Here is a 22,783-nt window from a genome sequence, read left to right as displayed (position 1 = left end):
TGGGAGAGTCTAGGGCCAGAGGTCATAGCCTCAGAATTAAAGGGCGTTCTTTTCTAAAGGAGGTGAGGAAGAACGTCTTTAGTCGGAGGGTAGTTAATCTGTGGAACTGTGGGCTGTGCAGGCCAAGTCAGTGTATATTTTAAAAGCAGAGATAGAAAAAAAAAAATGATGATGAAATGATTCAATTTATTGTCATTGTCAGTGTACAGTACAGAGACAAGAAAGACAAATTCCCTTGAAAGGGAGACAACAGGCCGTAACATTGTCACAGCAAAGGTGGGTATGTCTTGGGACACAAGACAGGCACTCCAAGCGGGATTTGAAATCGCCAGGACTCTTAGCCCATTGTGCTATCTGTCATCCTAGACATATTCTTGATTAGAACAGGGTGTCAAGGGTTATGGGGGAGAAGGCAGGAAAATGGATTTAGGACATAGAGATCAGCAATGAATGAATGGCGGAGTAGGCCCGATGGGCTGAATGGCCTAATTCTATTCCTGTAACTTGTGAAGAAAAGAGTAACATATTGTGCTGTTATTCAAGGCAAAGCATGAATGTGTTCTGACTTCCACAGGGTGCTGAAGATTTCGCCACCACCATCAGATTGAATTCCTGGAGTCCCAGACACAATGTTCAAAGACAAGATTTGCAGATTGCACGGAGTTGTGCCCGCAAAGATTGGGCCCCCAAAATTAAACCCGCAATGAAATATTTTACCATGTACATGACTGCCCAGATCACCTCTCGCCCTGCAAATCAGATACAGAAGGTCAGTCTTATCCTCAACCCACTGGGACTGCATTGCAACCCATGACAACGACTGGTTTTACTGGTCTGAAGAAGGGTTGAAACCCGAAGAGTTCCCTGTTCCTTTTCTCCAGAGATGCTGCCTGACCCACTGAGTTAATACAGCATCTTCAGTGTAAACCAGCATCTGCAGTTCCCCCCTTCATAAGTAGATAGGATGGCCAATAGGAGTTTTTGGTAAATTGGTTTCCCCCCTTATTCTTGGATTTCCTGGAAATGACTCGTACAATTACTTTTTGGGCAATTGTGCTTTTTCTTTAGTCTAGCTTAGTTGGGTTTAGAGATACAGCGCGGAAACAAGTCATTTAGTTCACCGTGTCCGCACCGACCAGCGATCCCCGCACTCTTATCCTGTCCAACACACACTAGGGACAATTTACAATTATACCAAGGCAATTAGCCTACAAACCTGTACGTCTTTGGAGTGTGGGAGGAAACCCGAGCACCCGTAGAAAACCCACGCGGTCACGGGGAGAATGTACAGCCTCGGTACCGACAGCACCTGTAGTCAGGATCGAACCCAGATCTCTGACGCTGTAAGGCAGCAACTCTGATGCTGCATTACCGTGCCGCACTTGTCTTTGTTCCTTTCTTGCCGCGGAAATAATGTTAATTCGAGGGGGCGTCACCGTCAATCTTAATTTTATTTTCCAGATGCACAAGTGGATTTTTCGGGAGTTTCTAGTTCAGGATAAAAAAGAGCAGGACATTAGTGCAGATTGCCCAGTGAGGAATTCAGAAAAGTAAATTACAGGGCTGACATTCATGTCTCTGACCAGGGAGAGTTATGTGCTTGCACTCCCAGCAAAGCAGAGGCATTTCTTTACGGATTGTTGCTCTTGGAAAATCCCACGCAGAGAAATTGTTAGCAGTGATCGGTCGAAGTGCCAAACAAGTATTTAGATAGTCCGACCTCACATTATCATGGGAAGTCAGTCTGAGTCACTTGTTTATGGTGACTACGTTTTGAAGCTGCTTGGTGAAAAGGGTACAAACGTTTGCTGGATCCTCCTCAGTGCTGGAGTACACAATGGCAATCTGTCCAGCTGAATTCACCTTGCGTAGGGGCCAGCATTAACTAGATGGGACGAAAGGCCTCTTTCTTAGCTGTAACCTTTCTGTGATCAGAGTCATAGCCTGCACTGACCACACATTAACAGTATTCCACACTCACTACTGAACAATTTACACTTCTCCCAAGCCAATTAACCTACAAACCTGTACTCCTTTGGAGTGTGGGAGGAAACCGAAGATCTCGGAAAAAAACGCGCGGTCACAGGGAGGGCGTGCAAACTCCGTACAGACAAGCACCCGTAGTCGGGATCAAACCCGGGTCTCCGGCGCTGCAAGCGCTGTAAGGCGGCAACTCTATCGCTGTGCCACCATTGCCACCCTAATCTGCCACCTCAACCTAATGCTCAGCTGAACTCAAGATCATCGCAATCATCTTAATCAAGAGCGTTGCCCTGTAGTTTAGCTTTGCTTTCATTTACCTTCATTGAGAGCTCCATCTGTTCACTCTGCTTAGATCACTACCTTTCAGACCCACTTGACCTTTGGCATCTGTGGAATGGAGGAGTGGACCTGCTGATGCCGTGTTTGTTGTTTTCAATGGGATTGTGCTTTCATTGACTCAAAGGACCATTAAGCCATCATTGTCCCTGTCTATTGGTAATTGAGGCTGAAGGTCACTGCAGGAGAGGCATTTGTCTTTGCTCTGGAATGAAGTAAATAGATGTTGAAAGTAGACACAAAATGCTGGAGCAACTCAGCGGGCGGGACAGGCAGCATCTCTGGAGAGAAGGATTTGTGACAAGTTTCATTTTTAACGACTTCTTATAATTCCAGTTCAGTTTCGTTTATTGTCACGTGTGCCGAGCAACAGTGAGAAGCTTTTGTTGCGTGCTAACCAGTCGGCAGAACAACAATACATGATTACAATCGCGCCACTTACGGTGTGTGGATACATGTTTAAGAAGGAACTGCAGATGCTGGAAAAATCCAAGGTAGATAAAAATGCTGGAGAAACTCAGCGGGTGAGGCAGCATCAATGGAGCAAAGGAATAGGTGACGTTTCAGGTCGAGACCCTTCTTCAGACTCATGTCTTCTTGCTGAAGAAGGGTCTCGACCCGAAACCTCACCTATTCCTTCGCTCCATAGATGCTGCCTCACCCGCTGAGTGTATAGATACATGATAAGGGAATAATGTTTAGTCCAAGGTAAAGCCAGTAAAGTCTGATCAGAGATAGTCTGATGTTTAAGAAAGAACTGCAGATGCTGGAAAAATCGAAGGTAGACAAAAAATGCTGGAGAAATTCAGCGGGTGAGGCAGCATTCATAGATTTATAGATTCATAGAAAATAGGTGCAGGAGGAGGCCATTCGGCCCTTTGAGCCAGCACCGCCATTCATCGTGATCCCCCATCCCCCTGATCCACCCCCCCCCCAATCTTGGCCTCCACTGCCCTCTGTGGCAGGGAATTCCTCAAACACCGTGCCTGTCTTAAATGGCTTCCCCTTTCTCCCCAGTTTTATCCCCTGATTCCACTAGCCCCTAGAGCTCTATCTAACACTCTCTTAAATCCCCACCCCGCGTGGACAGCCGCCGTGAAAAAGTTCCTCGACCTGTGGTTACGGCCTCTTTTTCCACCTCTCCGGAGCATCCTCCCCCTCCCCCCGATTTGAATAAATCCCCCCCCCCAACTAGTTTCCAGTTCTCCAGTGATTTGGCCTCCACTGCCCTCTGTGGCAGGGAATTCCACAAATTCACAACTCTCTGGGTGAAAACGTTTTTTCTCATCTCAGTCTTAAATGGCTTCCCCTTTATTCTAAGACTGTGGCCCCTGGTTCTGGACCCGCCCAACATTGGGAACAGTTTTCCTGCATCTAGCTTGTCCAGTCCTTTTTATAATTTTATACGTTTCTATAAGATCGACCCCTCATCCTTCTATACTCCAGTGAATACAAGCCTATTCTTTTAAATCTTTCCTCATATATGACAGTCCCGCCATAGGTGAAGATCTATGGAGAGAAGGAATAGGGGCGAAGTTTCAGACTGGGGTCGAAAGTCCAGACCCTTCTTACCAGTTTGGTGACAGTTTTGATGTATAATATGTCTGTAATGATCAGCATTCTTACGTAAGTGTCTCTGTTGTCGAGGTGGGAGAGGGCGGAGTGAAGTGCCGTTGAGATGGCATCCTCCGTACTCCTGTTCTTGCGGTACGGAGTGAAGTGCCGTTGAGATGGCATCCTCCGTACTCCTGTTCTTGCGGTAGGCGAAAACTGATAGGGACAGTGTGTGGGGGGGATGAGACGGTGACAGTTTTGGGGTTGAGATGCACTGGCACGATGGAGGTGACAGTCCCGCCATCCCAGCATCTATGGAGAGAAGGAATAGGCGAAGTTTCGGGTCGAGACCCTTCTTCAGACTGATAGTCTGATGATCACCAATGCGGTAGACAGTGGTTGAATAGAATAATAATCGCTGTTGACCAATGTTTTCTTTAGTCTTGTGACAAATTTCATGTGATATGTCTTGAATGGTGAATTTGAAGAGCAAAACGTGGCTGCTCATTCTTTCATGCATTCTGCACTAGTTTAGTTTATTATTGTTACTTGTACAGTGAAAGACTTTTGTTTTCATGCTATCTAGTCTACACACTAATACCATCAGGCCATGTACAGAGCACAGATAAAGGATACAGAGTATATTATTTAGTGCAAGATAAAGTCCGATAATGTCCGATTAAAGATAGTTCAAAGATCTACAATGAGGTAGATGGGACGTCAGGACTGCATTCTAGATGATGTGAGGACCGTTCGGTTGTCTGATAACAGCTGGGGAGAAACTGTCCTTGAATCTGGAGGCGTGCGTTTTCAGACTTCTGTACCTCTCGTCTGATGGGAGAGGGGAGAAGAGGGAGTGACCGGGGTGCGACTGGTCCTTGATTATGCTGTTGGCCTTGCCGAGGCAGCGTGAGTACCCAATAGCCTCTCACACAATGCCCCATCCCCCCCCTCCCCCCCCCCCCCCCCCCCCCCCCAAACTAATTTCCAATTCGCACATATGTTCATTAATCATCTTGGTTAGTTTAGTTTCGAGATATAGTGTGGAAACAGGCCCTTCGGCCCACCGAATCCGCGCTGACAAGCGATCTGACACTCGTACACACGAGGGCCTGAAGAAGGGTTTCGGCCCGAAACGTTGCCTATTTCCTTCGCTCCATAGATGCTGCCGCACCCGCTGAGTTTCTCCAGCACTTTTGTCTATCAGGGACAATTTACAATCTTTTTACCGAATTTACAACTTACAGACCTGTACGTCTTTGGAGTTTGGGAGGAAACCAGAGCACCCGGGGAAAACCCACGCAGGACACGGGGAGAACGTACAAACTCCGTACAGACAAGCACCCGTAGTCAGGATTGAACCTGGGTCTCCGGCGCTGTAGGGCATCAAGTCTACCGCTGCGCCACCGTGCCTCCCCTTCTTCAAGGCTTTGGATTTTGACAAAGGGAGCGTTGAACCTTGTTCTTGTACCCTTCTTCTAATGAAGTTCCCATTTCCAAGCTGGGACCTTTATCAGCAACAGCGTGCCATGCTGTATAGATTGAACTGTTAACAAAATAAATTGTCAGCCAGTGTTGCTGGAGGAGAGATAATTTTGGCTGAGACTACCCCTCGTTATGTCATTTGCTCTAAGCTATTGATGCACACAATGGAATGGGCTTTGGCACTAAAGAGACTGTGAATCCCCCCTGTCAAACCGTGCTGTTGGAAAGACAATATTTGTTTTCCACAAGTGCAGTAGAGGTATAGTCAGACTGAGGGCTTTAGGTATAATAGGGGTCAGGTGTAAGAATCGAGCCATGGACTCTAGGTGTAGATCGCGGTCTGGAGTGATGGTGCAGGATCAGGGTTCTAAGGAGCTAAGGCCTGCGAGGCACATTTCCAAGATTGAATGATGGAGTAGGCTGGATGGGCCAAATGGCCTATGACTTATGACCATTTTAACTGAATAGAATATTAGTTTAAATGAAAGGGTGGCACAGTGGCACAGCAGTAAAGTTGCTGCCTTGCAGCTCCAGAGACCCAGGTTCGATCCTGACTACGGGTGCTGTCTGTACGGAGTGTGTACGTTCTCCCTGTAACCGCGTGGGTTTTCTCCGGCTGCTCCGGCTTCCTTCCGCACTCCAAGGGCGTGTGCAGGTTTGTGGGTTAATTGGCTTCCGTAAATCGTCCCTAGTGTGCAGGATAGTGTTAGTGTATGGGGTGGAGGTTGGTCGCTATGGACACAGTGGGCCTGTTTCTGTCACTGGAGCCCTAAAGCCTAAAGTAAAGAATGGATGGGAAACTCAGAGGCAAAACTGAGTCCACAAACAGCTTAGAAAACCATCAAGAGCTTTGATTGAGGAAGTCAGTTCATTACCAGGGTCGGTGAGCATTCCAAATAATAATCAAGGGTAGAACTGAGGTGTTAAAATATTCTGGTGCAAAGCGGAGGTTTGTTTTAAGATTGTGTTTTTGATTATGTGGGACTGTCAGATGAATGATTGCACTGGCTGAGGTACAAAGGCTTGCAAATTGTTTGCTCTAATCTGCAGTTTGAAGCCATTCAACTTTAAGCTCATGAAGGAATGTCTTGGTAAACTTTCACTGTATTGAAAAGATTCCACTGCTCCACATCTGCATTCATAAAGCAACCGCAACAGAGCGCTCCATGAAAACTTCCTGTTATAGAGAGAGAGAGAGATAGATAGAGATAGATAGATATATATGTAAGAAAGAACTGCAGATGCTGGTTTAAATCAAAGGTAGACACAAAATGCTGATCATCTTTGGTTTTAGATCTCAGCGAGGACCTGTGGAATCTCTTGCCTAGAGTAGGGGAATTGAGGACCAGAGGACAAAGGTTCAAGGTGAAGGGGAAAAGATTTAACAGGAATCTGAGGAGTAACTTTTTCACACTAGGGGTGGTGGATGTATGGAACAAGCTGCCGGAAGAGGTAGTTGATGCTGGGACTATCCCATCGTTTAAGAAACAGTTTGACAGGTACATGGATACATAGAAACATAGAAAATAGGTGCAGGAGTAGGCCATTCGGCCCTTCGAGCCAGCACTGCCATTCAATATGATCATGGCTGATAGGACAGGTTTGGAGGGATATGGACCAAACGCAGGCAGGTGGGACTAGTGTAGCTGGGACATGTTGGCGGGCATGGGCGAGTTGGGCCGAAGGGCCTGATTCCACACTGTATCAGTCTATGACTATGACTCGAGGGGATTATGATGTCTTCATTCTAATGTGGCAACAATGGTTGATCAAACAGTGTAATCTGCTGGAGCAAAAGCAAGGACCGCAGGAATGAATTAGCAAACGCAACACAACAGGCAGATGAAGTGCAAGAGTGCTTCACTTGTTCCATCAAACCATAAGGCATCGGAGCAGAATTAGGCCTTTCTGCCCATTGAGTCTGCACTGCTATTCAGCTGGGGCTGATCAATTTCACCCCCCTCAAATCCAGAACAAGGGGTCGCAGTTTAAGGATCCAGAACAAGGGGTCACAGTTTAAGGATAAGGGGGAAATCTTTTAGGACCAAGATGAGAAAAAAAAATTTCACACAGAGAGTGGTGAATCTCTGGAATTCTCTGCCACAGAAGGTCGTTGAGGCCAGTTCATTGGCTATATTTAAGAGGGAGTTAGATGTGGCCCTTGTGGCTAATGGGATCAGGGGGTATGGAGAGAAGGCAGGTACAGGATACTGAGTTGGATGATCAGCCATGATCACATTGAATGGCAGTGCAGGCTCGAAGGGCCGAATGGCCTACTGCACCTATTTTCTATGTTTCTATGTTTCTAACCCCATTACATAGAAACATAGAAACATAGAAATTAGGTGCAGGAGTAGGCCATTCGGCCCTTCGAGCCTGCACCACCATTCAATATGATCATGGCTGATCATCTAACTCAGTATCCCGTACCTGCCTTCTCTCCATACCCTCTGATCCCCTTAGCCACAGGGGCCACATCTAACTCCCTCTTAAATATAGCCAATGAACTGGCCTCAATTACTCTCTGTGGCAGAGAGTTCCAGAGATTCACCACTCTCTGTTTGAAAAAAGTTCTTCTCATCTCGGACCTAAAGGATTTCACCTTTATCCTTAAACTGTGACCCCTTGTCCCGGACTTCCCCAACATCGGGAAAAATCTTCCTGCATCTAGCCTGTCCAACCCCTTAAGAATATTGAAAGTTTCTATAAAGATCCCCTCTCAATCCCCTAAATTCTAAAGCTTATAAACCAAGTCTATCCAGTCTCTCCTCATAAGACAGTCCTGACATCCCATGAATCAGTCTGGTGAACCTTCTCTGCACTCCTCTATTGCAATAATGTCGATCCTCATTTGGAGACCAAAACTCTCAGAAATCCAGGTGTGGTCTCACCAAGGCCCTTATCAGTACATTGTCCCGTCTGTATGTTGAGCTCCTATACTCAAAGAAGATTTTCTGCTACGACAGACATAAAAGCACGACATTCACTTAGCAGCATGGTGCGCTGACTGCACCTGGCCCTTAACTCCAGAAGACAAGGAGCTCATTGTAGACTTCAGGAAGTCTCAGAGGCGGCTCCCCTTTTCCTAGTCGGCCACCATCCAGATAATAACTGGGACCTGTTTTTGGCAACCTGCCTTCTCCCTGGAACCGTTGACATCCTTACTAATCAAGAATCTATTGATCTCCACTTTAAAAACACCCGATGACTTGGCCTCCACAGCTGTTTTTTGGAGGTTGTGCATTTTACCCGTGACCGCGTGGGTTATCTCTGGGTGCTCAGGTTCCATCCACACTCCAAAAACCTACTGGATCACAGTAGTGGTTCGGCAACTGCGCTGTCTCGGTGAAGGCATTGCACTTGGTGGGTGAAAATTGCCCAACGCATCACCGGTTCGCACGCTCCCCTCATTGAGTCTGTCTGAAGCAAGCGCTGTATAGGGCGCTAGCATCGCCAAGGACTGATTGGAAGTCCCCCATCCATGGACTGTTTACCCAAAAACTCATTCATACCCATTGCTACAGGTCTCTCCGTTAAATAGCAGGTCGAACAGCTTCAATTAACCCTGACGCATTGTCACTTTACACGTATCCACAACTTTTATCTTGTCTATTTTTACAGTTTTTAATCTTTATATTTGCTTTTAAGATCGATACACACTGTGTGTGCTCTCAGAAATCCGTGTTGTATGACTGCTTATCAGTACACTGTCCTGTCTGTATGTTGAGCCACGTCAAACAATTAAATTGAATCTGAATCGGATCTGATCTAAAGTTTTCTGAATCTGAATCTGAATCTGAACTTGTGAGCTGTGTGGTCCAAGTTTCATCCATCTGCTTAAGAAGGAACTGCAGATGCTGGAAAATCGAAGGTACACAAAAATGCTGGAGAAACTCAGCGGATGCAGCAGCATCTATGGATCGAAGGAAACAGGCAACGTTTCGTCCCGAAACGTTGCCTGTTTCCTTCGCTCCATAGATGCTGCTGCACCCGCTGAGTTTCTCCAGCATTTTTGTGTACCTTCCTCCATCTGCTATCTTCCGTTTTCCGACTTTTTCCGTCTACTGACCCCCCCTCCCCCTTGGTTTTGCTGATGAAATTGCCAGTGTTACTTTGGTTAGCATAAAAGGTGTCACACTGCATTCCTTTTCTTATAACAAATGCGGTACGATGTGTCAGTTCAATCCAGTCTGTGCTGCCGTGTCTTGCACAGGCTGTGCTACCAGCACCTGGTTCCTTGATAATTGAATCATCCAAAGCCAATTTTATTTCTCCTGTAAACTGACTGGAAAGGAAACTCAAACGCTGCCTTTCCGCTCCTCCAGCTATTACTCCTTTCTTGTCTCTCTGCCAGAGATGTCTTTTAGTTTGTGAATCCTTTCTAAAATTTTCATTTGCTCTGCTGGCTTCAGTTGCGGGGCCCTCTTATAGCTTAGCCTGATCCCTCAGCTCGACTGAAGGGATTCAAGAGGAGGGTATAGTCGGTGATGGCAGTGAAGAGGAGTAATGCCGATCACCTCTTCACGGCAGAAGGTTGCCACCGATGTGCCATGGCCACATACCCACCCGCCAGTAGGCCCGGCTCACCCGCCCCAGAGAGGCGTGTTGTGAACATCACCAGCTCTGCCCATCCCACCCCACCCCACCGTCGAAGGGATTTACCATAGTCGCTGCCTCCAAAACGCAGCCATCAGAGCATCATCAGAGACCCACACCGTCCTGGCCACACACTCATCTCATGCCTGCCATCGGGGACAAGGTACAGGAGCCGGAAAACTGTAACGTCCAGGTTCAGGAACAGCTTCTTCCCTACAGCCCTCAGGCTATTAAACACTATAACCCCACATAAACTCTGAACTACGTAGACTATTATTGTTATTATCATACCATTATTATTTGTTTGTTTTTTATGTCTACGTGTGCGTTTGTGCGTGTGCACATATACACACACACACTGAACTTTTTTTTCCTCATTTATTATATTGATTCCAGTGTACTATGTTTACATATTGTGTTGTGCTGCTGCAAGTAAAGGGCCTGTCCCACTTGGGCGTCATTTGCGTGTCCCGTAGATGGCGCGCAAAGATTTTATACATCGCAAAATCCTGGTGCGCCGTGCGCGACCACGCATCACTGCCTACGTCACCGCGGACCACGCGGGCTACACGTGCGTCGTGACACGTCGTGATACGATCGCCTAGATTGGGGTCGGAGAGGAATTTCCCGGATTTTTTTCCCGAATTGGACCTGGGTTTTTATCCGGTTTTTTGCCTCCCCCAGGAGATCACGAGGTTCTTGGGGTGGAGAGGGGTGATAGCGGTATAAAGGGGAGGGTAGTGTCTTGTGTTCTGTGTCTTGTGTCTACTGTTTGTGGGTAAGTGTGTCTGTTTAGTGTTCAGCCATGAGCGAATGGCGGTGCGGGCTCGATGGACCTGGTGGTCTGCTCTCGCACCTACTTTCTATGTTTCTATGTTTCTATGACACGTGGTGATGTTGCGTAAACGACGCGCAAATGACGCCCAAGTGAGACAGACCCTTAAGAATTTCATTGTTCTATCTGGGACATATGACAATAAAACACTTGATTCTTGACTCTTGGAATAGTGTCAAAGTCGAGTAGAAACAGGAAAAAAGGGCCTATGTTCCATTGTGTATGTTTACCTTTATAAAAAAACATTCCTTTCCTTTTTCTGGAGGATATTTAATGTTAACATTAAGTTATTAAGGGGCTTAAGATCTTTGATGCTCCCAATTTCCTCACCTGCTTTATTGGACAGGTACTTTGAATGGTGTTTCTCTTTGAAGCTACTGCTTCCTCTGTGATGATTAATTTTTCTAAGTACAGTTTGCTGAAGTTTGAGTTTTATTTTAATTCCTTGCTTCTGTTGTGGCTCAGATCTTTCTGTTTCTCTCAACATTTGGCACACTTTTCATATTGCATGCTGTATTGTTTTTACATTTAAGCTGTCAGGTATGTAGATTATTTATCCTGTTTCAGAGGCAGGTGTAAAAAAATTGCTTTAGATATTGTTCCTGGATAAAAAAAAGTAAAAGTAGCGGCTTCTGAGTGACAATCAGTAACTTCCATTGTCGATTTTATTGGTCAGAATCTGGTTCTTCTTCCTAAACCCTGCCTTGCCAGAGTCTTCTGGGACATATTTTTCTCCTTCAAGCCATGGGGCAGCATGGTGGTGCAGCAGTAGACTTGCTGCCTTACAGTGTTGGAGACACGGGTTCGATCTTTCTACGGGTTCTATCTGTACGGAGTTTGTACGTTCTCCACGTGGCCAGCGTGGGTTTTCTCCGAGATCTTCGGTTTCCTCCCACACTACAAGGATTGTACAGGTTTGTAGGTTAATTGACTTGGTATAAATATAAAATTGTCCCTGGTGTGTGTAGGGTGGTGTTAACGTACGGGTATCGCTAGTCAAAGCGGACTCGATGGGCTGAAGGGCCTGTTTCTGCGCTGTATCTCTAAAACTAAAAACAAAAAACTGAAGAAGGCACCTGGCTTCAGACACATGCACTTTTTTCTAAAGTTTAGTTTAGTTTAGTTTAGTTTGGAGATATCGCAAGGAACTAGGCTCTTCGGCCTAATGAGTCCACGCCGACCAGCGATCTCCGTACACTAGTACTATCCTACATATCCTGGACTGCTGGACTCTGGTCTTGTCCACGGGGGGGGGGGGGGGGGGGGGGGGGAAATGGAGGACGACGGCCAAAATTTTTGTGCCTTCCACCACAGTGATGAATGCTGTGGTGGATGTTTATGTTACATGTTGTGTCCTGTTTATGCATTTTATTATTTTGTTAACCCATCTTTATGCTTTGTATGGAACTGATTTTTAAATTATGTAAAGCACTTTGGGGTCAATGAAAATTGACTATAAATGTGCTATATAAATAAACTTATTATTATTATTATTATTATTACACACTAAGGACAAATTTTTAAGCAATGTTTACCAAAGCCAATTAACCTGTATATCTTTGCAATGTGGGAGGAAACTGGAGCACCCGCAGAAAACCCATGCGGTCACAGGAAGAACGTGCAAACTCCGCACAGACAGCAGCCGTAGTCAGGATCAAACTTGGGTCTCTGGCACTGTAAGGCAACAGCACTACCGCTGCGCCACCGTGCCGCCCTGTGGAGGGTGGTCTTCGTAAAACAGAAGAAGAACATAGAATGTAGCCGATAGATTAGCCCACCGAGTCCGCATCGACCAGTGATCCCCACACATTAACAGTATCCTACTCACACTAGGGATTTAAAAAAAAAATTACACCAAGCCAAATAACCTACAAAACCTGTACGTCTTTGGAGTGTGGGAGGAAACCAAAGATCTCAGAGTAAACCCACGCAGGTCACGGGAAGAGCGTACAAACTCCGCACAGACAGCACCCGTAGTCAGGATCAAACCCGGGTCTCTGGCGCTGTGAGGCAGCAACTCTACCGCTGTGCCACCCTGCCATCTGGTGTCTTTAACATCCTGAGATGTTAAAGATATGAGCATATACTCCTGCCAACTGGTCTGGGCAGGACATGAGCTGGAACTCCGTCCAGCTTTGGTTAAGAGCTGGGCATTCATGAGGAGAGAATGCAATATATGTATGACAGTCTTCCATTTCCATGCAATGTTTGTGTGAGAGAGTAAAGTTATTCTCCAATTTATAACCAGGGGCACACAATAAATCTGTTTTATAACTATCTCTACAGATTGAATTGGATCTAAATATCTTGGATCAAGTTTTTGGGAATTTGGTCATGCAGATGGTGACCCAGAATAAAAAGCACATGTGCTGAAACCATGTTTCCACTCGGATTGCTGTCCAGTTAACACATGCTGTGGTACTGGGAGGGAATAGTGCAAATCCAGCAACCATATTTTTGGCAAGTACCTGCTGCATAATTTGTGAGGCTTTTGCTTCTCCTTATAGCACGCTAATCAAACGCAGACAGTCACGGCGTTGCGGTATTAAATTGTTGACATATGCTACGATTGTGAAGGCGGAAAGGCTCGGATGGAAGAGGGAAAAAAAAACCAGGTCTCTTGAATTTGTGAGGTTTAACAATTCAATGGTTCAAAGGTGCTTTCATTGTCACGTCCGTGAAGTACCAACACGGTGAAAATCTGTTACTTACAATATACAATACAATACAATACAATACGGTTTTATTCGTCACATTGCACATAAAATGCAAGTGAAATGAATTTGCCAGCAGCGGTACAATGATAAAGAACACACAATACACAATAAAAATTGAACACAAACATCCACCACAGCATTCATCACTGTGGTGGAAGGCACAAAATTTGGCCGGTCCTCCTCCATTTCCCCCCGTGGTCGGGACCTCAACCCTCTGCAGCCGTTGCTGCGGGCGTCCAGATGTGTAGACAAGGTACAAGTCCAGATAAAATCCTGAATCGGTGCCTCCCCACCGGAGACCGCGGCTTCAAAATTACGAAAGGTAAATCATGTCTGACGAATCGTATAGAATTTTTCGAGGATGTAACTAGTAGCGTGGATAGGGGAGAACCAGTGGATGTGGTGTATCTGGACTTCCAGAAGGCTTTCGACAAGGTCCCACATAAGAGATTAGTATACAAACTTAAAGCACACGGTATTGGGGGTTAAGTATTGATGTGGATAGAGAACTGGCTGGCAAACAGGAAGCAAAGAGTAGGAGTAAACGGGTCCTTTTCACAATGGCAGGCAGTGACTAGTGGGGTACCGCAAGGCTCAGTGCTGGGACCCCAGCTATTTACAATATATATTAATGATCTGGATGAGGGAATTGAAGGCAATATCTCCAAGTTTGTGGATGACACTAAGCTGGGGGGCAGTGTTAGCTGTGAGGAGGATGCTAGGAGACTGCAAGGTGACTTGGATAGGCTGGGTGAGTGGGAAAATGTTTGGCAGATGCAGTATAATGTGGATAAATGTGAGGTTATCCATTTTGGTGGCAAAAACAGGAAAGCAGACTATTATCTAAATGGTGGCCGACTAGGAAAAGGGGAGATGCAGCGAAACCTGGGTGTCATGGTACACTAGTCATTGAAAGTAGGCATGCAGGTGCAGCAGGCAGTGAAGAAAGCGAATGGTATGTTAGCTTTCATAGCAAAAGGATTTGAGTATAGGAGCAGGGAGGTTCTACCGCAGTTGTACAGGGTCTTGGTGAGACCACACCTGGAGTATTGCGTACAGTTTTGGTCTCCAAATCTGAGGAAGGACATTATTGCCATAGAGGGAGTGCAGAGAAGGTTCACCAGACTGATTCCTGGGATGTCAGGACTGTCTTATGAAGAAAGACTGGATAGACTTGGTATATACTCTCTAGAATTTAGGAGATTGAGAGGGGATCTTATAGAAACTTACAGAATACTTAAGGGGTTGGACAGGCTAGATGCAGGAAGATTGTTCCCGATGTTGGGGAAGTCCAGGACAAGGGGTCACAGCTTAAGGATAAGGGGGAAATCCTTTAAAACCGAGATGAGAAGAACTTTTTTCACACAGACAGTGGTGAGTCTCTGGAACTCTCTGCCGCAGAGGGTAGTCGAGGCCAGTTCATTGGCTATATTTAAGAGGGAGTTAGATGTGGCCCTTGTGGCTAAGGGGATCAGAGGGTATGGAGAGAAGGCAGGTACGGGATACTGAGTTGGATGATCAGCCATGATCATATTGAATGGCGGTGCAGGCTCAAAGGGCCGAATGGCCTACTCCTGCACCTAATTTCTATGTTTCTATGTTTCTAAGTTGGTGTAGGCCGCAGGCCGGTGGTCGAAGATTTAAAGTCCCCGCCGCGCCGCAGCCAGAAGCACCGCAGACCGCAGGGCCGGCGGTCGAAGCTCCCCTCCAGGGGTGATGGTAAGTCCACGCCGGGCCCGTGTCTGTCTAGTAGAGCATTGCCATACCCCCGATTAGCAAGTGTAGAGAAATAGTCTACTGAGCCCGCTACTGTCAGGTTTTGGCGCCATTTTCAAAGTCTATGCTCTAGTTATCATGAGCGGTGCCTGTTCTAGGCAAGTCCCAGGCTGCTTCGGGCCTCCAGACATCGCCTTCCTTGGAAACCACATCCCTCTCCTCACCCGCCCATCTCCGTTCCCCCGTCATTGGTAACTTTACTTATTGTTGGTAATTTTACTAATTCTTTCCATGGAGTTTGACAGCACTGGAAATGGGGCAGAAGAATCAGTCCTCATATTGGGACTCCTTTGGGACGGCACGGTGGCACAGCGATAGAGTTGCTGCCTTACAGCGACAGGGACGAGTCACGAGTTCGATCCTGACTACGGGTGCTGCCTGTACGGAGTTCGTACATTCTCCCTGTGAACTGCATGAGTTTTCTCCAGGGGTTTTCTCCGGTTTCCTCCCACGCTTCAAAGATGTACAGGTTTGTAGGTTGATTGGTTTTGGCAAAAATTGTAAAATTGTCCCTAGTGTGTAGGATAGTGTCAGTATACGGGGGGCGCTGATTGCTGAGGAGTTGGTGGGCCGAGTGGCCTGTTTCCACAACGTATCTCCGAAACTAAACTAAAAGTTAAACTAAAAATATTGGTTTTGTGGCAGGTGTGTAGTTGTTATACCCATTGGAATGCCTGGCAACACCCAGGATAAAGTGGCTTGGCCTACATCAGGGCAGCTCAACAAAGCAGTGGTAGAGTTGCTGCCTGACAGCGCCAGACACCCGGCATCAATCCTGACTACCGTTGCTGTCTGTACGGAGTTTGTACGTTCTCCCTCTCACCGCATGGATTATTTCCGGGCGCTCCGGTTTCCTCCCACACTCAGTTTCAGATTCAGATTCAGATTCAATTTTAATTGTCATTGTCAGTGTACAGTACAGAGACAACGAAATGCATTTAGCATCTCCTTTGAAGAGCGACATAGCAAACGATTTTGAATTAAAAAAAATAAATAATAAGTGTCCGGGGGGGGGGGGGTGATTGGCAGTCACCGATGTACGTTGTTGAGTAGAGTGACAGCGGCCGGAAAGAAGATGTTCCTCGACCTGCTGGTTCGGCAACGGAGAGACCTGTAGCGCCTCCCGGATGGGGAGGGTAAACAGCATGGTTGGGGTGAGAGCGTCCTTGGCGATGCTGAGTGCCCTCCGCGACAGCGCTTGCTTTGGTGACTCAATGGAGGGGAGCGTGGAACCGGTGATGCGTTGGGCAATTTTTATTTTCATCTGCAGTCCTTCCGTCGGAGACAATGTTTATTGCCATACCTACTGTGATGTGGTTGGTAAGGATGGAGGGGATGGTGAAGCTGTGGTAAGAAGTTCACCAGGATCTGAGGAGACAGATGGACCTTCTTCAGTCTCTCTCAGGAAGAAGAGACGCTGATGAGCCTTCTTGATCAGAGTAGAGGTATTGTGGGTCCAAGAGAGGTCATCGGAGATGTTGACTCCCAGGAACCTGAAGCTAGAAACACGTTCCACCTCCGTCCCATTAATGTGGATGGGGGTGTGCGTGCCGCCTCTGGACTTCCTGAAGTCTACAATGAGCTCCTTGGTCTTCTTGGAGTTAAACTCCAGAGACGTGCGGGTTTGTAGGTTAATTCGCTTCTGTAAAAATTGTCCCTAGTGTGTAGGATGGAACTAGGGAACAGGTGACTCCTGGACAGAGTGGACTTGGCGGGACAAAGTGGCTGTTTCCAAGCTGTATCTCCAAAACTAATACTAAAACTCCGGCATGATCGCTGGGTTTTATTAGTGATGTTTACTCTCCAACAGCATTGTGGGTGTACTTAGCAGGGTGGCATGGTGTGGCGGACTGCGGGGTGATGCGCCGTTGTGTATGGCTGCTCCTCCTGCAGTCCGTCCTTTCACCCTTTTTTATTTTTATTTTTAGTCCTGTCCGTACAAAATGTTTATTGGAGGTCTTCTTTTATGTGGTGGGTGGGGGGAGGGGAAGGGGAAACTGTTTTAATCCCAGTCCTACCTGGTCGGAGATGCGGTTTTCATCCGAACCGCTTCTTCGTCCTCTCTGTGTGGCCTACCATCGAGCTGGAGCAGCGCTGGAGCGGCGTTTTTCTGCCGGGACTACAGCTTCGCTGGCGGTGCAAATGCTGGGACACCAACATCGTTGAGCTGCGGCTGCAGAGCGTCCAGCCGTGGGCGGGCGGCACTGGATTTCAACACCGCGGGGCCTGGTGTCCGAGTTCGCCAGTGTCAGAGGTCCGGCCAGCGCGGCCTGAGAACTTTGGACATTGCAGTCTTCGGGAAGGAAGCGGCCGCTTCAGTCCAGGCCGCTGAAGAATGTTCACCCGACGCCGATGATCCAGCTTCGCGGCAGACGGCCTGAAAACATCGAGTTGGCTGAGGAGGCCACATATAGACCCCGACCTCGGGTGGACTATGAGGGGGAGAACTGGATATTTTTAGTGCCTTCCCTCACAGTGAATTCTGCTGCGGGGGGACGTTTCATGTTGATTTCTATAGTGTACTGTTCTGTGTCTTTTTTTCTTTTTCTTTCTTATTTTGTATGAATTTATTGACATTTAATCTATTCAATTAGTTTAATCATTCTCTGTAAAGCACTTTGGTTCAAAGTGATTTTGTTTAAAAGTGCTATATAAATAAACATTATTATTATTATTATTATTAACAAAACAGTTGCTGCCTTACAGCGCCAGAAACCCGGGTTCGATCATTGACTAAGGGTGCTGTCTCTACGAAGTTTGTACCTTCTCCCCTTGACTGCGTGGGTTTCCTCTGGGTGCCCTGGTTTCCTCCCACATTCCAAAGACCTACACGTTGGTTGCAATGGTAAAGTTTTGACTGTGGCGGGAGAAGAGATGTTTCAAGGGAAATTAAAACGGACATTAGAAATCTGAAATAATAACGGAAAATAGCTGGACAGCAAGCGCAGAAAACTTGGTGTTTCCGTTCTGAAGTGGGAAAGAATGAGAATGGCAATGAATGATAGAACCTAAAGAGGCATCTCCAGGTCTTTCATATAACCATCATAACCATATAACAATTGAGCACGGCAAAAACAGCCATCTCGACCCTTCTAGTCCGTGCCGAAACACAGAATCTCCCCTAGGTCCCATATACCTGCGCGGTGGACCATAAGCCTCCATTCCCTTCCCATCCATATAACTATCCAATTTGCTTTTTAAATGACAAGAAAACGAACCTGCCTCCACCGACCTTCACTGGAAGCTCATTCCACACAGCCCCACTTTCTGAGTAAAGAAAGATTTCAACGAATCCCAAACGTTGATGGTTAGGGAATGTTACCTGCTGAAAGATCTTGTACCTGAAATTTCACCTATTTCTTTTCTCTTCACAGATGTTGCCTGGGGCGGTACGGTGGCGCAGCGGTAGATTTGCTGCCTTACAGCGCCGAGGTCCCTGGGTTCGATCCTGACTACGGGTGCTGGCTGTACGGAGTTTGTTCGTTCTCCCCGTGACCTGCGTGGGTTTACCCTGGGTGCTCTGGGTTCCTCCCACATTCCAAAGACGTACAGGGTTGTAGGTTTTTCCACACTGCGTTGGGCAGTGCAAGTGTGCGGGGATCGCTGGTCGGCGCGGATTCAGTGTGCCCAAGGGTCTACATCCGCACTGCATCTGAACTAACCTAAACTATAATAAACTAAACTAAACTAAATCGACTGTGTCTGTTTTTATTTTAAGTGCTTGCATGGAATGGTCTGCCTTCCTTAAAGAGGACATCCTCTTTAACCATTTTAATGTCATGATGCTGACTTGGCCAAATTGATAGCACTGAATTGCATTTCCTAAAGCAACTTCAAAGGCAGATGATTACATCATAATGTTTCCAGCTTTGCTTGAAGTACTGTGGGTTCAGACTTTGACCATCTGTACCGAGCACAGTTTATTTTCATGCAGTTCTGGTCACCCCATTACAGGAAGGACAAGTTCAGTAGGTCATAGGTCATAGGTCATTGGAGCAGAATTAGGCTATTCGGCCCATCGAATCTACTCCGCCATTCATAGAAACATAGAAAATAGGTGCAGGAGTAGGCCATTCGGCCCTTTGAGCCTGCACCGCCATTCAATATGATCATGGCTGATCATCCAACTCAGTATCCTGTACCTGCCTTCTCTCCATACCCCCTGATCCCCCTAGCCACAAGGGCCACATCTAACTCCCTCTTGAATATAGCCAATGAACTCAACTACCCTCTGAATTGAATTGAATTGAATTGAATAACCTTTAATAATCCTTTACAGGAAATTACAGTGCCACAAAATAACACCACACATTTCCTCAGATAGCTTCAATACTTAATAAGTTAAAATACAATGAATGAATACTAAAAAATTCTAAAATTATTTTTGTGCATTATAAAACCTTATAGCAGCTGGTATACAAGACTTCCTATGTCTCTCCGTTTTGCACATTGGTGCAATCTGTGGCAGAGAGTTCCAGAGATTCTGTGTGAAAAATGTTTTCTCATCTCGGTCCTATAGGATTTACCCTCTATCCTTAAGCTGTGACCCCTTGGCCTGTCCAACCCCTTAAGAATTTTGTAAGTTTCTATCATTTTATCATTCAATCATGTCTGATCTACCTTTACCTCGCAACTCTATGATCCTGCCTTCTCCCCATAACCTGACACCAGTACTAACAAGAATCTGTCAATCTCCGCCTTAAAAATACTTGCTGAATAGGACTCCACAGCTGTCTGTGGCAATGAATTCCATAGATTCACCACCCTCTGACTAAAGAAATTCCTCCTCATCTAATTTTTAAAGACATGTCCTTTTATTCTGTGGCTGTGCCCTCTGGCCCCAGACTCTCCCACTAGTGGAAACATCCTCTCCACATCCACTCTATCCAGGCCTTTCACTATTTGGCAAGTTTCAATGAGATTCATCATACTTCTAAACTCCAGCGAGGACAGGCTCAGTGCTGGCAAAACAGTCCTCATATGTTAACCCAATCATCCCTGCGATAATTCTCAAAACCCTCCTCTAGACTCTCTCCAATGCCAGCACATCCTTCCTCAGATATATGGCCCAAAAAACGCTCGCAATACTCCAAATACGGCCTGACCAGCGCCTTATAGAACCTCAGCATTGCATCCCTGGGAAAGTTTAAAGGAGATGTGCGGGGCATGTTTTTTTTACACAGAGGGTATGGAATACACTGCCTGGAATACACTGCCAGATTGTGGTGCTGGAGACAGATATGGGAGTGGTATGTAAGAGGCTTTTGTGCAAGTACATCAAGGGAAGAGGGGGGAATGGATTATGTGCAGACAGAAAAGGGGTGGTTGTGGCAACATGTTCGGCACAGACATTGTGGGCTGCAGCTCCTGTTCTTGTTCTGTACTGTTCTATGTTCTATGTAAAGGCAGATGACTTGATCGTTAAATCTTTTGCTTCACTTGAACTGGCATGGGTTCAGATTTTAAACATCTGTGTAGGATTTGGGCGGCACGGTGGCACAGCGGTAGAGTTGCTGCCTTACAGCGTCAGAGACCCTAACTACGGGCGCTGTCTGTACGGAGTTTGTTATTTCTCCCCGTGACTAACGTGGGTTTTCGCCGAGATCTTCAGTTTCAATAGACGATAGACAATAGAGAATCGGTGTAGGAGTAGGCCATTCGGCCCTTCGAGCCAGCACCGCCATTCAATGTCATCATGGCTGATCATCCACAATCAGTACCCTGTTCCTGCCTTCTCTCCATATCCCTTAACTCCACTATCCCTAACTCTCTCTCTTGAAAGCATCCAGAGAACTGGCCTATGTTTTTCTCATCTCGGTCCTAAAGGATTTACCCTCTATCCTTAAGCTGTGACCCCTTGGCCTGTCCAACCCCTTAAGAATTTTGTAAGTTTCTATCATTTTATCATTCAATCATGTCTGAGGCAGAGAATTCCACTCTGTGTGAAAGAGTTTTTCTCATCTCCGTTCTAAATGGCTTACCACTTATTCTTAAACTGTGGCCCCTGATTCTGGACTCCCCCAACATTGGGAACATGTTTCCTGCCGCTAGCGTGTCCAAACCCTGAATAATCTCATATATTTCAAGAAGTTTCCCTCTCATCCTCCTAAATTACAGAGTGTACAATCCCAGCCACTCCATTCCATCCACAGGTGACAGTCCCTTCATCCCGGGAATTAACCTCGTGAACCTACATTGCACTCCCTCAATAGCAAGAATGTCCTTCCTCAAGTTTGGAGTCCAAAACTGCACACAATACTCCAGGTGTGGTCTCACTTGGGCCCTGTACAAATGCAGGAGGACCTCTTTGCTCCTGTACTCAACTCCTCTTGTTATGAAGGCCAACAATGCCATTCGCTTTCTTCACTGCCTGTGTGTACCTGCATGCTTACTTTCAGTGAGTGATGAACAAGGAACTCCAGATCCCGTTGTACTTCCCATTTTCCCAACTTGACACCATTTAGATAATAATCTGCCTTCCTGTTTTTGCCACCAAAGTGGATAACCTCACATTTATCCACATTAAACTGCATCTGCCATGCATCTGCCCACTCACCCAACATTGTGAACTGAATCCCAATGATTTCCTTCCTCTCACACTCCAAAGATGTACAGGCTTGTAGGTTAATTGGCTTAATTGGTTAGGTTAAGCGGCTGTGGAAAGCTTCTTGTCCGGAAATATTACCATCTGGTTTGGGAAATGCTCTGCGCAGGACAAGAAGACTCTGCAGAGAGTAGTGCGTTCGGCCGAACGCACTATGGGAACTTCACTCTCCCCTCTGCAGGAACTATACATCATGAGGTGCAACTCCAGAGCCAATAAAATCATGGGAGACCCCTTCCACCCATGCAACGGACTGTTCCAGCTGCTACGGTTTTCCCTTTTTCCTTCCGCCCACAATATTTAATATGAAAAAGAATATGTGATTCTGTTCCATTCTGTTTGTAGTTTGTTTGGTTGTTTGTTTGTTTGTCTTTTTGCACAAAGTCCGCGAGCATTGCCACTTTTCATTTCACTGCACATCTCGTATGTGTGTATGTGACGAATAAACTTGACTTGACTTGGTATAAATGTAAAATGTAGCTAATGTGTGTAGGATAGTGCTGGTGAGCGGGGATCGCTGGTTGGCAAGGACTCGGTGGGCCGAATGGCCAGTTTCCGCGTTGTATCTCAAAACTAAACTGAACTAAAAATGATGTCTGGGAAGGAACTGCAGACGTTGGTTTCAACCGACGATAGACGCAAACTATGTCTTTATAGTTTAACGGTTTCTTATGTAAAAGTTTCCTTCAGATGCAACGTTGTGTGACTGAGAAATGGTCAAATCACAAGGCAATCTAGGCAAGGCAGGCCAGCTGCAGAGTCGGTCGTGATTCAGGTGTGACTCACTAAATTGCTTCCTTTCATCTTTCACCGATAGTGTGATTGGGAGTCCTTTACTGCCCTTGAAGTGGAGAAAAAAGAGAGGAGGAGAAAGAAAGGACAGGGGGGGGGGGGGGG

General features: G+C 46.4%; 1 long non-coding RNA gene across 1 annotated transcript; it reads left to right on the top strand.

Moving 5' to 3' along the window:
* Nucleotides 1-1,173: 1,173 nt before the first annotated feature.
* LOC129699291 (uncharacterized) lies at nt 1,174-18,954 on the top strand. The gene is made up of 3 exons (XR_008723818.1): nt 1,174-2,813; nt 13,076-15,225; nt 18,657-18,954. It is a non-coding gene; the product is annotated as an uncharacterized LOC129699291 (long non-coding RNA).
* The last annotated feature ends 3,829 nt before the right edge of the window (nt 18,955-22,783 follow it).

This window comes from Leucoraja erinacea, chromosome 8 (genome assembly GCF_028641065.1).
Source record: "Leucoraja erinacea ecotype New England chromosome 8, Leri_hhj_1, whole genome shotgun sequence".
Taxonomy (NCBI): Eukaryota; Metazoa; Chordata; class Chondrichthyes; order Rajiformes; family Rajidae; genus Leucoraja; species Leucoraja erinaceus.
The sequence above is the reverse complement of the archived record's forward strand: the minus strand, read 5'-3'. Positions and strand labels throughout refer to the sequence as shown.